The 13,050-nt window shown below is 39.1% G+C and overlaps 1 protein-coding gene across 4 annotated transcripts in view; it reads left to right on the top strand.

Moving 5' to 3' along the window:
- Positions 1–13,050, top strand: part of BACH2 (BTB domain and CNC homolog 2) — a 368,045-nt gene that overhangs the window by 197,844 nt on the left and 157,151 nt on the right. For all 4 annotated transcript variants that reach the window (XM_063666431.1, XM_063666430.1, XM_063666432.1 and 1 more), the window contains one exon: positions 11,114–11,262. The gene's annotated coding sequence lies outside the window, so the exon portion shown is untranslated. The remainder of the gene's footprint in view (positions 1–11,113; positions 11,263–13,050) is intronic.

Here is a 13,050-nt window from a genome sequence, read left to right as displayed (position 1 = left end):
AACAATCCAAATATCCATCAACTGATATAAATGGATAAACAGGATGTGGTATATGAATACAATTGATTATTATGCAGCCATAAAAAGGGATGAAGTATTGACACTTGCTACATCAAGTGTGAACCCTGAAAATATGGTAAAGTGAAAGAAGCTAGACACAAAAGGCCTCATAATATATGATTCCATTTATACAAAATGTGTAGAATAGGAAAATCCATAGAGACAGAAAGTAGATTGGTGGTTGCCAAGGGTTGAAGGGGAAAGGAAATGAAGAGTAACTACCATGGGTGTAGGGTTTCTTTTTTGGATGATGGAAATGTTCTGATATTAGATAGTGGTGATGGTCGCACAACTCTGTGAATATACTAAAAAACATTGAATTGTATATTTTAAAGGTGTGAATTGTATGATATGCTAATTATATCTCAATAAACCTGTTAAAAAATGCCTAAGGCTCCAAACATAAGTGGTCCTGGCCACCTAATAGAAAGCAGCAGGAGTTACTTCTAAAATATAGAATGTATGCTGAATCCCATATGTGAAGAGTTAGAAGGGAATGAAATGATCATCACCATTTACTAGATACCTTCTGTGTTTCAGAAGCTGTGAACATATCAGCTCTCTTAGTCTTCCTTAAAAAACAAAAACAAAAAACATAGCCAGTTTTAAGGGCACACACCTGTAGTCCCAGCTACTCAGGAGGCTGAGGCTGGAGGATCGCTTGAGCCCAAGAGTTCGAGGATGCAGTGAGCCATGATCACGCCACTGTACTCCAGCCTGGGTGACAGAGCAAGACCCTGTCTAAAAAAAATAAAAGCATATGTTGGCTTTATCTTCCTTGTTTGTTCACATCAGGAAACTGAGCCTTTGTTCAAATTGCTTGGCCAAAGTCAGCTACTATGTTGGGATTAGACCTGAGTCTCTCTGACTTTAGGCTTATTCCTAATTCACTGGCCCACACTTCTCCTGGAGGAGAAACCCTGTCCCAAACTGAACAGAGAGTGGCAGGACCTGCCACTTAGAGAGGTGGGCAGAGTCTTCCCAAGAACAAAGGTATGAAGGCTGAAGTATGCTTTTGGAGAAAAAACAAAGGAATTAAATGCAAACGGGAGGCTGTTGCTTTTATGATAAAGAAAAAAAAAAACAGGTTAATTTTTAAAACAAAAGTTCCACAGGGACCACAAGGAAAGTGACAGGAAGACAGAAGGGACCACAAGGAAAGTGACAGGAAGACAGAAGGGACCACAGGATCCAAGATGGCCAATTGAAAAGCAAAACCTAACACTGGGGTAGAGCAAGCATGTCATGGACCAGTAAGAGAAATGAATGTTCCCAGAGCAGCCAGCTGAATGTGGGAGAGGCCTAGCCGTGTTGACAGTCAGTTGGACCAGAAGCCACGTAGGGATGTTCCTGAAGCTGAAACAAGTCGTTTCTCATCCAGAGACAAAAGTGGCCCCAGAAGAAGTTACCCTGGATGCTCCATGGATCAGGATCCAGTACAGGGGCTTGTGGACAAAGTGAAGTCTTGGAGTTCTTTTACAGGAGATTTTAACCTGAGGTTTATGGATTCTTAGGGGACCTACATCGTCTTCAAAGAGTCCTTGAGCTCTTGCTGTCATGTGGAAATGTTTTGTGTCTATGCATCTTGTTCTGGGAAGAGAGTCTTCAGGTTTTTAAAGAATCTATGTCAGGAAGAAGATATTTAAAAGTTATTTAAATGTTTCTCTTAAAGCGCTAGGCTAATTTTCTGGCTGTGTGATAGATTGTGTTAAATGGTCTGGCACTCCTAATTTTTGGAATAAAAATGAATTCTTAGTGAATGATCTCACCGCCTGCAGTGCTGTCTGATTCTGTCCTGGCATTTGATAGAACTTGTTAGGGGATTAGGTAAGACAGGATGTTGGTACATTTGAGGTCATTAAACCAAGAAGGGAAGGGTGGGGGATGCGGGGGGCGAAGAAATCTTGCTAAATATATTGTGGAGCTGAACTAAATGCTGAATAGCTAAGGGACATTCTTTGTGCTCTGTGCCAAGACTTTAAAACCCTGTTTAGAAACAGACTAGAATGATGGAGACAGCTCCATCTAGATGCAGTGCATTGGTAAATGCCTGTCTTTCCAAGAAATACTATTTTACTTGTCCTTTTATGGAGGAGGCGTGGAAGGCTGTGATGTACTGGGTTGTATAACATTTTTGTAAGCGGATACAGCTAGTATAGAACCTAGAGAAACAATAAAAGCCGCCTTTTCACATGGTGTCTCACAGTTCCCGTTTCATTACTAGGAAAATAATGAATATGTCACAGAGAACCTAATTCATGTGAAAGGTTTTTGTCAGCTGAAATGCATGCCCAAAAGTTTATTTTCTACCTGTCTTTTCTTTCTACTTCTTTTTTGTTTCCTTCACTCTTATTTTGGATGTATAGTTTTAGAAAATACTCACTTTAAAAATGTATTGGATGGATAGTGGTGAAGGTTGTACAACAAAACAAATGTACTTGGTGCCACTGAACCGTATACTTAAAAATGATTAAAGTGGTAAATTTTACGTTTTGGATATTTTACCATAATTTTTTAAAAGTATATTGGCTAATACAGAAGGAAAACCCACTTACCCTTTGAGGCAAGAATTCCGAGTATCTTTATGTGGTAAATGCCACACCCTTTCCCACACGTGGTATGAATATGTAAGTCGTAGGACAAAGTGTGTATGGGATGGAAGTGCTCATTTAAGCATTGCATGGTCCCCACTCTGCCACTCACTGGCTATGGGACCTGGGACCCTATATCCCAAAGCAGATGTTAAGCCCTCCACAAATGCTGCCTTCTTCCTCCTCGGTCCATTACTCACATGTTGGTTTTTCAACAGTACAGTGAGACAGTGGGACTCAGTTATCCCCAAGGTCCCTTTCAGCTCTGCTGATCCATAGTTTAAACTCACTATTTAAAAAAAAAATCTACAGAACAGTATGAAAATTCTCGTGGACAGATGTAGTCCACGGACTTCCCATGTGGACACAGCAGCTTCTGCTGCTTCTGGCTTTCTCTCTCCTCTGTTCCACATTCGTTCTCTTCCCCAGCCTGCCAAGAGTCATCCATGAGCTTGGACATGGGAAGAGAGGGCAGACAGGAGAAAGAAGTGAGGTGGCTCAGGACAGAAGGCTGGGAAAGAGCCTGGTGCTGGATGTCAGGCTGGGCTAGGGATGCAGCAAGCCTGGAGTCAGCCCTGACAGTGCCACATGGTTATGGGTGTGATGGAACCCAAGGCCGTGGCCCCAGATTATCTGAAGGGTATGTGACCACAGGAAGAGTAAGCACAATTGATTTTTATACGAGGTGGATGGTGGTGGGAATGTAGAGATTAGATCCAGGGAGAGAAGCTGAGCTCATCGTGTGAGGAAGACCCTCTGTTGGGGAAGAAGAGGCTATGTCAGGAGGTGCAGCAGGAGAGGAGGGCCAAGGGCAGATGTATGCTCAGTCTCCAGGCAGGATTCAAGCTGGGAGCAGATGAACTCTGGCCTAGGACTCGAGGGCTGGCAAAGGCAGATCCCCAGGGCAATGTCTCTCCTCTGGTCCCTCTATGCGTACCTGTCACTGCACTCTGCAAACACTGATCTTCATTCATGTATTGGTGTAGCCATTCATTCATCAAGTTTGTGCCAGGCACTATTCCAAGTGTCAGGTATCAATGGTTAGCAAGAGAAGCTAGGTCCCTGCCGCTGTGGGTCTCACATGGACCAAGAGAGAAGATAAGTAATTATACAGTAAATAAACATGTGGATTTTGATTATCCCTTGATGGAAACAAGCAGGGCAATGCCTAGCTGTTTGGGAGAGGACAGAGCGCATTAAGGACAGTGTCTCTGCAAGTGACGTATTTGAACTAGACCTAGTGAAGGAGAAGTAACCAGCATGGCTAAGGGTTGTGGGAGGGAATTCTAGGCAGAGAGAGAAGCAGGTGGCAAGGCCAGGCAAGGGCTTTGCATACTCAAGGGACAGAAACGACACTGAAGTATAACAAGAAATTATGCTTCATGAACTGTAACCATTTTAGCACTAAAACTCTTTATACAAATAGTTAAATTGCTATGGGACCTGCAGCCTTGTCAGTTTACTTTCATGTTTTACTGGTAGCACATGGGAAAGTGGTCATGTTTCCTTCGCTGAAGAAGGATGTAGTCTCCCCACATTGTAGAGGAAGGCAGTGTTGTACAGGAAAGGAGGTAGCCTTGACAGGCCAGGTTGGATTCAGATTGCATGTTGTCCTGTCTCCAGCAGTATGACCTTAAGCAAAGCACTTTGCCTCTCTGAGCCAGGGTTCTCTCATGTACCAGATAGGCTAATAATTCCTGTAAAATTTCTAGCACAGTTCCTAGCAAATAGATATTTTCAGTAAATGGAGATGATGATGGCGGTGGCAGCGGCAGTGGTGGTGGTGGTGATGGAGGTGATGATGATGATGATGGTGATGATGTATCAATACAGGTTAGTATTCCAATTTTTATGTATAAAATCTGCAGAAATCCAAGAATTATTTCAAATTATGTACTTTCAACACATTTCTTTCACACTTTTTCTTTTTTCTGGCTTGTTAGTGGCAAGTAGTTCTGCCTGCACCATCCTTTTATGATAGAAGTGAAAATCTGATAACCTCTTTGTTGTATTTGGGAACTTAAACACCTTGAATGTCACATAAGTGAATTTTCTAGCTTTGGTTCTTCAGCTAGAGTCCCAGAACCTGAAATGTTGAAGTGGAAACTTTCAGAGCTGTTTAATCTCAATTAATGTTTGGCATCCTGTCTGAAATAACTGCATCTCCCTCCTCACTTCTTTCTCTGTTGCAGCAAAAAAGCCCATTTTCTTTCATCACTTTCCATGCCAGTAGAATAAAATGCAAAAGCCACAAGATCTGTGGTTCAAAGGGGTTCTGCCTTATACAAGTGTCTGTTTAAATTCTGTTTGAAAGGTAAAAGTTTAAAAAAAAAAACTTCATCTCTGAATTTCCAAAAAATTAACATCAATTGACCTCTTTCTTTTTGAACCCCTTCAGCCGTAAAATGGCGTGCGACTACTCCATTTAGTGTTTCTGAATATAAATAAGGATTTCAGGGCCACTCTCAAGATGTTTGTTACCAAAGCTGTCATCATATTTTCAGTAATATTTTTATATAGCCTTGGAACCAGCTGAACATTTGAGATTTGACCTTTTTAAAAAGAAGATAATGGTATCTAAATGCAATTTGTATTTTTAGAACTAAGTTTTGAAGTCTTATTTTGTTTTCTAACCATTGTATTAAATTGTCTTTCTACTCAATCCAGAGGGAAAAAAGTAAGTGTGTGTGTGTGTCTGTGTATAGACGTGGAAGAATCACTTATTAGCCCTAAAAATCAAAAGTCTGACTTAGGGCAGGGGAACCAGAAGTGGCATTGTGAAGCTGGAAAGATTGGCTGACTGATGTCATTCCCATTGAGATGCTGAACATGATCCCCTTGGGATGCTGAGCAAAATCAGATTGTTTTATTTGGTAAATTTTTTACCTCAAGTGATAATATTAATACAATGGAGATAATTAGCTTAAAAATTCTGTATCCCAACATGCGGTGTCCCGTCCTTGAAGTTTAGGCAAACCTGGATTCAGGTTCAAACAAGAGGGTAAACCAGTTCTGAATATCATGTTTTGTGTGTTTTGTATCACTCCAGATCCCAATAAGGTAGGAAGAGGTGATTAGGATAGGAGAGAATTGACAACAGGAGGACATTGAGAGCAGCATTGGAAATCAGATCATAAACCACTTTTGTGTTTCTTAGAAATTATGTTGTTGGTATTAGATTTGTAATGTAAATAAAAATATTTTCACCTGTAGTTTCCTGGGGACAGACAAATGGGGCTTTCCTCATCAAATCCCATTAAAGCCACTAAGAAAATCCTAGCTAAGAGTTGAGTTGGGATAAAGAATTCAATCAGCCTTACATATACAAAAAGTACCTTCTAGAAAACCTGATCATTTCACAACTAATTGGTAAGAACACTCCCTTGCCCACCATTTGCAGCTGGAGACCCACTTGTACTTTTTGTATGGCTGTTGCTGTAATTGAATACCATTTACTTTTCTTAGCTTCAGAATGCGGTTCCTCGGACTTTTCTTTTTAAGTAAGGTTAAGATTATGCAAGAGGTAGTTACCTAAGATAATTTCCCATATCTGGGATATGTTACTTTACTTGTAAGAGAATGAATAGTAACCATTCAGATACCTCTTTTAAACTTTCCCCCAACTTCTCTAACAGTAAATACGAAGAAATGAAAAAGCAGTGCTTTCATGCTTAGTGTAGCATTACCATATCTCCTCACCCACCTTTTCCTAAGAGCAGTCTGGTGAGCTACTTCAAGATTTTGTGAGGTCTTCGGAAATCAATCTAGCCGCAAAATGCCACAAGGCAGGAAGTGTCCATGGTACTCTTATTCACCATTGTTTTGAGACACCTAAACATGTCCCAGCACCTAGGAGAAGGGCAGTGAATACCTATTGAAGGACTATATTGGGTATTGTCCTGTGGGCTTCTGGGGTCTGAAATAGGTCAAGAAAACTAATATGTGAAGCCACCTAGGGCTGCACTGTCCAATCAGGTAACCACTAACGATATGTGGCTATTTAAATTTCAATTGATTTAAATTGATTAAAGTTAAAAATTCAGTTCCTCACTCTCACTAGGTACTTTTCAAGTGCTCAGTATCCTCATGTGGCTGCCATATTGGACAGCAGAGATATTGAATATTTCCATCATTACAGAAAGTTGTGTTAAACAGTGCTAATAGAATAGCATTAGTAGAGGCCTAAGTTAGTGTCTTTTTAAAGTAAAATTCCCATGTGACCCTGATGTGCACTCATAATACCAAAAAGAGCCCTCTTACACATCTCCCCCCACGCTGTAGGAACTTAGCCAAGCAAGGTGGTTGGCCCTCAGTGGTGGCCGTCTCTTTGAGACTGATAGACAAACAGCAGTAAAACTGTTAGCAAGACTGACAGCTGGTATATACTTACTTGGCTATACCAGTTGTTAAAGTTATAAAATACCTGTACGAGTTAATAAAGACCTGCTGGCTTAAGTTTCTTCAGTATTTCTTTCCAATGCCCAAGACACCCTGGCCATTTCTTTAGGATTCCACCAATCTCCCCTCAGTCCAGCAAAATGAGTTAGTTAATGTCTGTCTCATCTCTGGGAGTTGGGGGCTGCTCAAGGACTCTGCGCCAGCACTGCAGGCCCTAGATTGGTGGATGCTACCTTTGGCCTCATGGTTCCTTGACCTACAGGAGGGATTACTTCCTAAGGCACTCCCATCACTACCACGGCCACGTCCTACATCACAGATCCATTGGCTTCCAAAAGACCTTAAAGTCATTTCATCCAACCACCTCGTTTTACTGAAGAAATCGAGTCCCAGAGAGTCAGGCAGCCAGTTTGTAGCCAATTTAGAAACAAAACTCAGATCTTCTAACTTAGTACTGTTTTTGTTACATCTTCTTGTGTTCTTTTCCTGAACTATGAAATGGCGATTAATATCTTTATGCCTTACAAAGTTTAGTTTAAAAAAAAGATACCTAATATTTTATGTATGTCTTATAATCTGCAAAAAAAACACTCTGTATACATTCTCATGTGATCCCCACAAGAACCTGTGAGAGGTAGTAGTCTCTGAGGCAGTGAGTGGGGTGCCCAGCATAACAAAGCTACTGTGAATGGGAAAGTCTGTATCTCTGTAGCTTGGAAAACTATAAACTCTTTTGTAAATGTAAGATAATATACCATGTGGCATTACTTGCTATTAGCTTGCGGTATTTTGCAGTTCAGGATTTAGTGACATTGAAAGTAATAACTTTGTTCAAGTGCAAGTGATGCAGTGTGTGTGTGTGTATATATATATATATATATTTTTTTTTTTTTACTTTGACAGTGTGCCAATTGCACAGACTTTGGTTCAGCATTGAAACAGAAGTCGGTTGCTTCGAAGTATATTTTTAAAATGAGAGAATCCAAATTTGTAATTAGCTTTACAATGATAGTTGTACAGTTTGAGTATCCAAGGAGTGTCTGGTAATCATTTGCATTATTAATGGTGGTTTGTTTTCTGTATTTCCCCTGAAGCAGTTAGGCCCTTTGGAAAAAACAAAGTATACTCTTTGAGGGGTTATTTCTTCTATTACCATTTTATTTTTCACACCCTGTAGCTCTGGTCTGCTTAAAAACTTAGTCATATACCTGAATGTGGCAAAGAAAAGTCATTTATAAGCTATTCTACCTGCGTTGACACCTAATTATCAGGAAAACGATGCTTAAATTATGAAGTAAAGCCACAGTGAAGGAAATGGTCCACTTCTCTTTGGTCTTTTGATCATTTTGATAGAAACAGTCCTTATTTTTAGAAAAGATTGTTGGGAAAGATCAATTTAAATCACTCCCAAAATAAGATTGAAATTTTTTACACCCACCCCCGACTCCTCAAACCATAACCATCTTATAGTATTAGTGGGTGCAGAAATTGAGTTTATACATAAGTGAAAGAGTGAGGTTATTTCATTTAATACAACAAACAAACATCACTTCAGTTTGCTTTTATTAGCATATGAAAATTGTGGCATTCTCTATACCAATTATCTTGTAAGGTTAAATATACATAAAGGGGAAAGAGAAAGAGAGATTATTAGAAAAAGCTATAAGTCTAAAAGAACCTGGGGCTATAAGACCTGCTTTAGCATTCCTAAATCGTAGCTACATTTGGGAAGAATGTGTTTGTATGTTTCTTTTTTCAAGTGTGTATTTTATCTGTGTCTTCATGTCTTTCTCCATGTATAACCTGTTTTGTGTTATATAACACTCTTACCTCACACTTCTCTATTGTGCTCACTCAAAGAGCTATAGCCTTCCCAGTGTCAATATAGGACTTTCAAAGGGTTTACTGTTGTCTAGAATTTTCTTAGACTTTCTCTGCTTCGTTTAGTTGCTATAGATGGTACTGACCAAAGAGTGGAAAGATCAAGCTTGTGATATATAGCTAGACAAGGAGTCAACATAGTAATGAGACACTAGGCTTGAATAGATCTTTGAAATTCTGAAGCCCAAATTCCTACAAACTTATTGGGGAATAAGTGAGCACATACTTTCAAACTTGCCAGCCACCGGTTTTGATACCAGTGCACTTGGTGTTAAATGAGATAATACATACAAGGACCTGGCATTGGAGTGGACACACTGTAATCATGCATAAGGGTTAGCCATTATTATTAGCTATTCTGATTTGATTTTGTCTTCACATCTTTTTCTGCTTTTTGATGCCATCCTGAGGAACAGCAAAATGTCCAAGAAATAGGAAAACACCAGAAGGAAGGGAAATACAAGGCCTCACTACTCTAGAAGCTGAATTATCAACCCACAAATAATCAGTGATTTTTCTTCCCATGATGTTATGGGAATTATTTCTGAATTCTCTCACATGCTTTTCCATGTGAAGACCCCATGGACAAGTCACTGCTCCCCCACTGTCCATATCTAACTCAGTCTGGCCTAATGAGGGTCATTTGATGGTAAACTTAAATTAACTCCATTTCTCTCTTGCTATGTCAAAAACAGCAAGCTGTTCACTGTCTTCTGTGTAAGGAAAACAAAAATAAAATATCTTACATTTGGTCATCATTGATTAGAATTTTGTTAAGTTGCGTGAGGAGCAAGTGTATTTTTCTCTGTCTATGATAAGGTTCATAATTAACCAGGCATTCATGCTGCTGGAAAAAAATATAAATTGGTGCAACCTTTCTAGAAAATCAAGACTCTCAAAGTTTATGCCCTTTCATGCAATAATTCCTTTTCTAGGAACCTGCATAAGAAAATTTTCAGAAATTCAGACAATCTGATATTCAGAAATGTCGCCTAAAATGTTATTTACAATAACAAAGAAAAAAACAATCTGCAATTCCAAAAATGAGGGAAATAAATACATAAGATGTATTTCTATGGGGTATAATACACATGAACATTAAAAAGCATGTTTTAATAATTTTTAATAACTTGGGGAAATACTCATACTCATATAACTCACATTTTATTTCAGAATTGAATGAAAAAAGTAGAAGCAATACTTTGAGTATATGCTTGTATCTGAAAAGAATACTGGCCCACAATCCCTTATCTCTAATTCTAAATGCAAAAGTTTTCAGAAATCAAAAGGGGTTTTGTTTTGTTCTATTTTTAGTAACTTCTTTGGTAGGAAAACCTGGCGTGAACAAATGTGAGGCTCTATTTTACCCCCACTTAATAAGAATATGCATCTATTTTTGTACACAAATATTTAATGTTTAATATTTAATATAGGGTGCTGCTCCATACTCTCACAAGATACTAATGTAATAAATGGTAGCTGCATTGTAATACTCTCTAAAATCCAAAAAATTCTCAATTCTGAGACATATCTGGCCCCAAGAGTTTTGGTGAAGGAGTTTCGGACCCATACAACAAAACATCATTAGTGATTTATCGGTGTCAAGGTTACCATTGATCTTAATTTTTTTTCTTTATTTTTCTGTATGTTTCAAATGTTCTACAATAAGCATGTATTAAGTTATCTGAAAAAATAAATATTAATTTTAAAACAAAACACATTTGAGGCATCAGGGAATCATCTCATTTCGGTCAGAATTCTTAAATCATTTGCTTTAATGAATCTGTTCTATTTACAATGGCCACATGTGTCTTCTAAACCAAGGTGTTCTGATTTGCTGACAGAAAACATGAGATGAAATATAGAAGGTGATAATCTACTGGACATGGGCCTATCTCCTAGGCTGCATTTGGATTCAGGAGAGCCCCTCGTGAGGGCTGCTCACCTAAAGGAGATACCTCAAGGAATAGGGCTTCTAGTAGGCAGAGCCCAGGCATTTCTACCATGGGCTATAGTGTCATTCTGTTCATGAGGATTGGTCAAGAGGCCGACAGCCAGAGGCATAGACAGTTGTGTGAGATCATAACAAGCAGAACGGAGTATGGCGAGATAGCAGGAGAGAGGGGGAAACATTCACATGCATACTTTCATCTGCTAATGGACAACTTTTCCTTCCCAATTAGGTGGACACTCACTGACCTGTCACAAGGTTGCCCCACAACACTTTGGGGTCCATGTCTGAATGGATTGCCGGAGCCTCCTCATCTCTCCCTTTGCCCAGTTCCCTGCATCCTAAGACTCGAAGCCAGCACAGGACCTGGAAAAATTACATGTAAGTTTTGACCAGGGTTTATTTTCCTTAATTAAACAATGATAAATATTTTCTTAGGTGATAGTGACAAATAGCCCAAGCACACATGAATTCCTTTTTTTTTTTAACAAAGGAGCTGGAGAGTTATCATCGAGCAAAGGTTGGAATCTGTATATTGGTGGCTCCTTAACTCAGTGGCTCTTAAATTTCAGCTTGAATCAGAATCACCTAGAGGGCTTGTTGAAGTACAGCTTGCTGGGCCTCAAGCCCAGATTTCTGATTCAGTAGATTTGGTACAGGCTAGGAATTTGCTTTTCTAACAAGTTTCCAAATGAGGCTGATGCAGCTGGTCCAGGGACCCCAATTTGAGAATCACTGCTTTAACTCATGTGCTTGAAAAGATGAAAAAGGTAGAAAACTGTATATACTTGAGTAATAAATAGCATTAAATTAAGAAATTTAATGCTTTGCTTAATACACTGACTTATGTCTCAGAAAAGAGTTTTAAGGTTCACTTAGCACCTTCACATTTGGAAGTCCAGCCCAGTAGATGCCATTATTCCGTGCCAGCTTTACCCCAGAGCTGCTAGTACCAGCCATTCTTTGCCCCTGGTTTTCAACAAGTGTGACTAATAGTGCTGTTATTAGGCTAAAACAACAGCTACAGTCCTTTTGCAGGTGTGCTCATCATGGTTTTAGACACACTCAAAAGAGAAAATCTTTTTTCCCCTGAGTTGGGAAATACATTGTTCCCTTTCAGAGTGAGTCATCATAGCATTATCCCTCCCCTCACACACTTAAATGTGATTTGATTTACAAAACACATGTGAGACAGAAAGGCAAACATCACATGTTCTCACTTACTCATGGGATCTAAAAGTCAAAACACTTGAACTCCTGGACATAGAGAGTAGGAGGGATAGCTACCATAGGCCAGGAAGGGTAGTGGGGGTTGGGGGCAGGCCATGGAGGCGGGATGGTTAATAGGTACAAAAAAATAATAGAATGAATATGGCCTACTATTTGATAGTACAGTAGAGTGACTATAGTCAATAATAACTTACATTTTGTAATAAAGAGTGTAATTGGATTGTTTGTAACTCAAAGGATAAATGCTTGAGGGGATGGATACCCCATTCTCCATGATGTGCTCATTTTATATTGCATGCCTCTATCAAAACATCTCATGTACTCCACAAATATACACACCTACTGTATATCCACAAAAGTTAAAAATAAAAAAACAAAACACACATGGGAAGGGAAGCACACCTCCAATGAGTAACCCAAGCCAGCAAGTCCAGGTTTTGTGAGATTCTAAGTTCTCAAGACTGAAAAACTTTTCGAATCATTGTGTTGTGGTGTTAGCTTTCGAACAGGCCCATTGTCTAACTGCTAAGGACAAGAACAATTTATTCCACATTAATAGAAAAAAGTAGAAGAGTTTGACTAAACAAATGCACATTTGGACACATGTAAGCGTACATACAAATGTACATGTGTACCTGTGAATAGATATATGCATTGTATGTTTCTGAGCTTTGACTAGGAATTTGAAACAGCATTTTTTCTTTTGTTTCATTGAGTCGATGTGAGTGTAAAAATAGTATGAGTGATACTGTCCAGGAAACATTTGAGAAATTTCTGGGCATTTTAAATCTGTGGATAAGCACTGTGATTTATAACATTTTGCTTGGATATGGTAGATGTTATCATTCAGAGTAGCACTTAGGATTTACATTTCTCTTATTATAACTCTCTGGAGTTGAGAATAATCACTGTTAATAAAGCAATTGCCAAGCAAAGAAA

Source organism: Pongo pygmaeus, chromosome 5 (assembly GCF_028885625.2).
Source record: "Pongo pygmaeus isolate AG05252 chromosome 5, NHGRI_mPonPyg2-v2.0_pri, whole genome shotgun sequence".
NCBI classification, from domain to species: Eukaryota; Metazoa; Chordata; class Mammalia; order Primates; family Hominidae; genus Pongo; species Pongo pygmaeus.
This window is presented reverse-complemented; position numbering and strand designations above follow the sequence as displayed.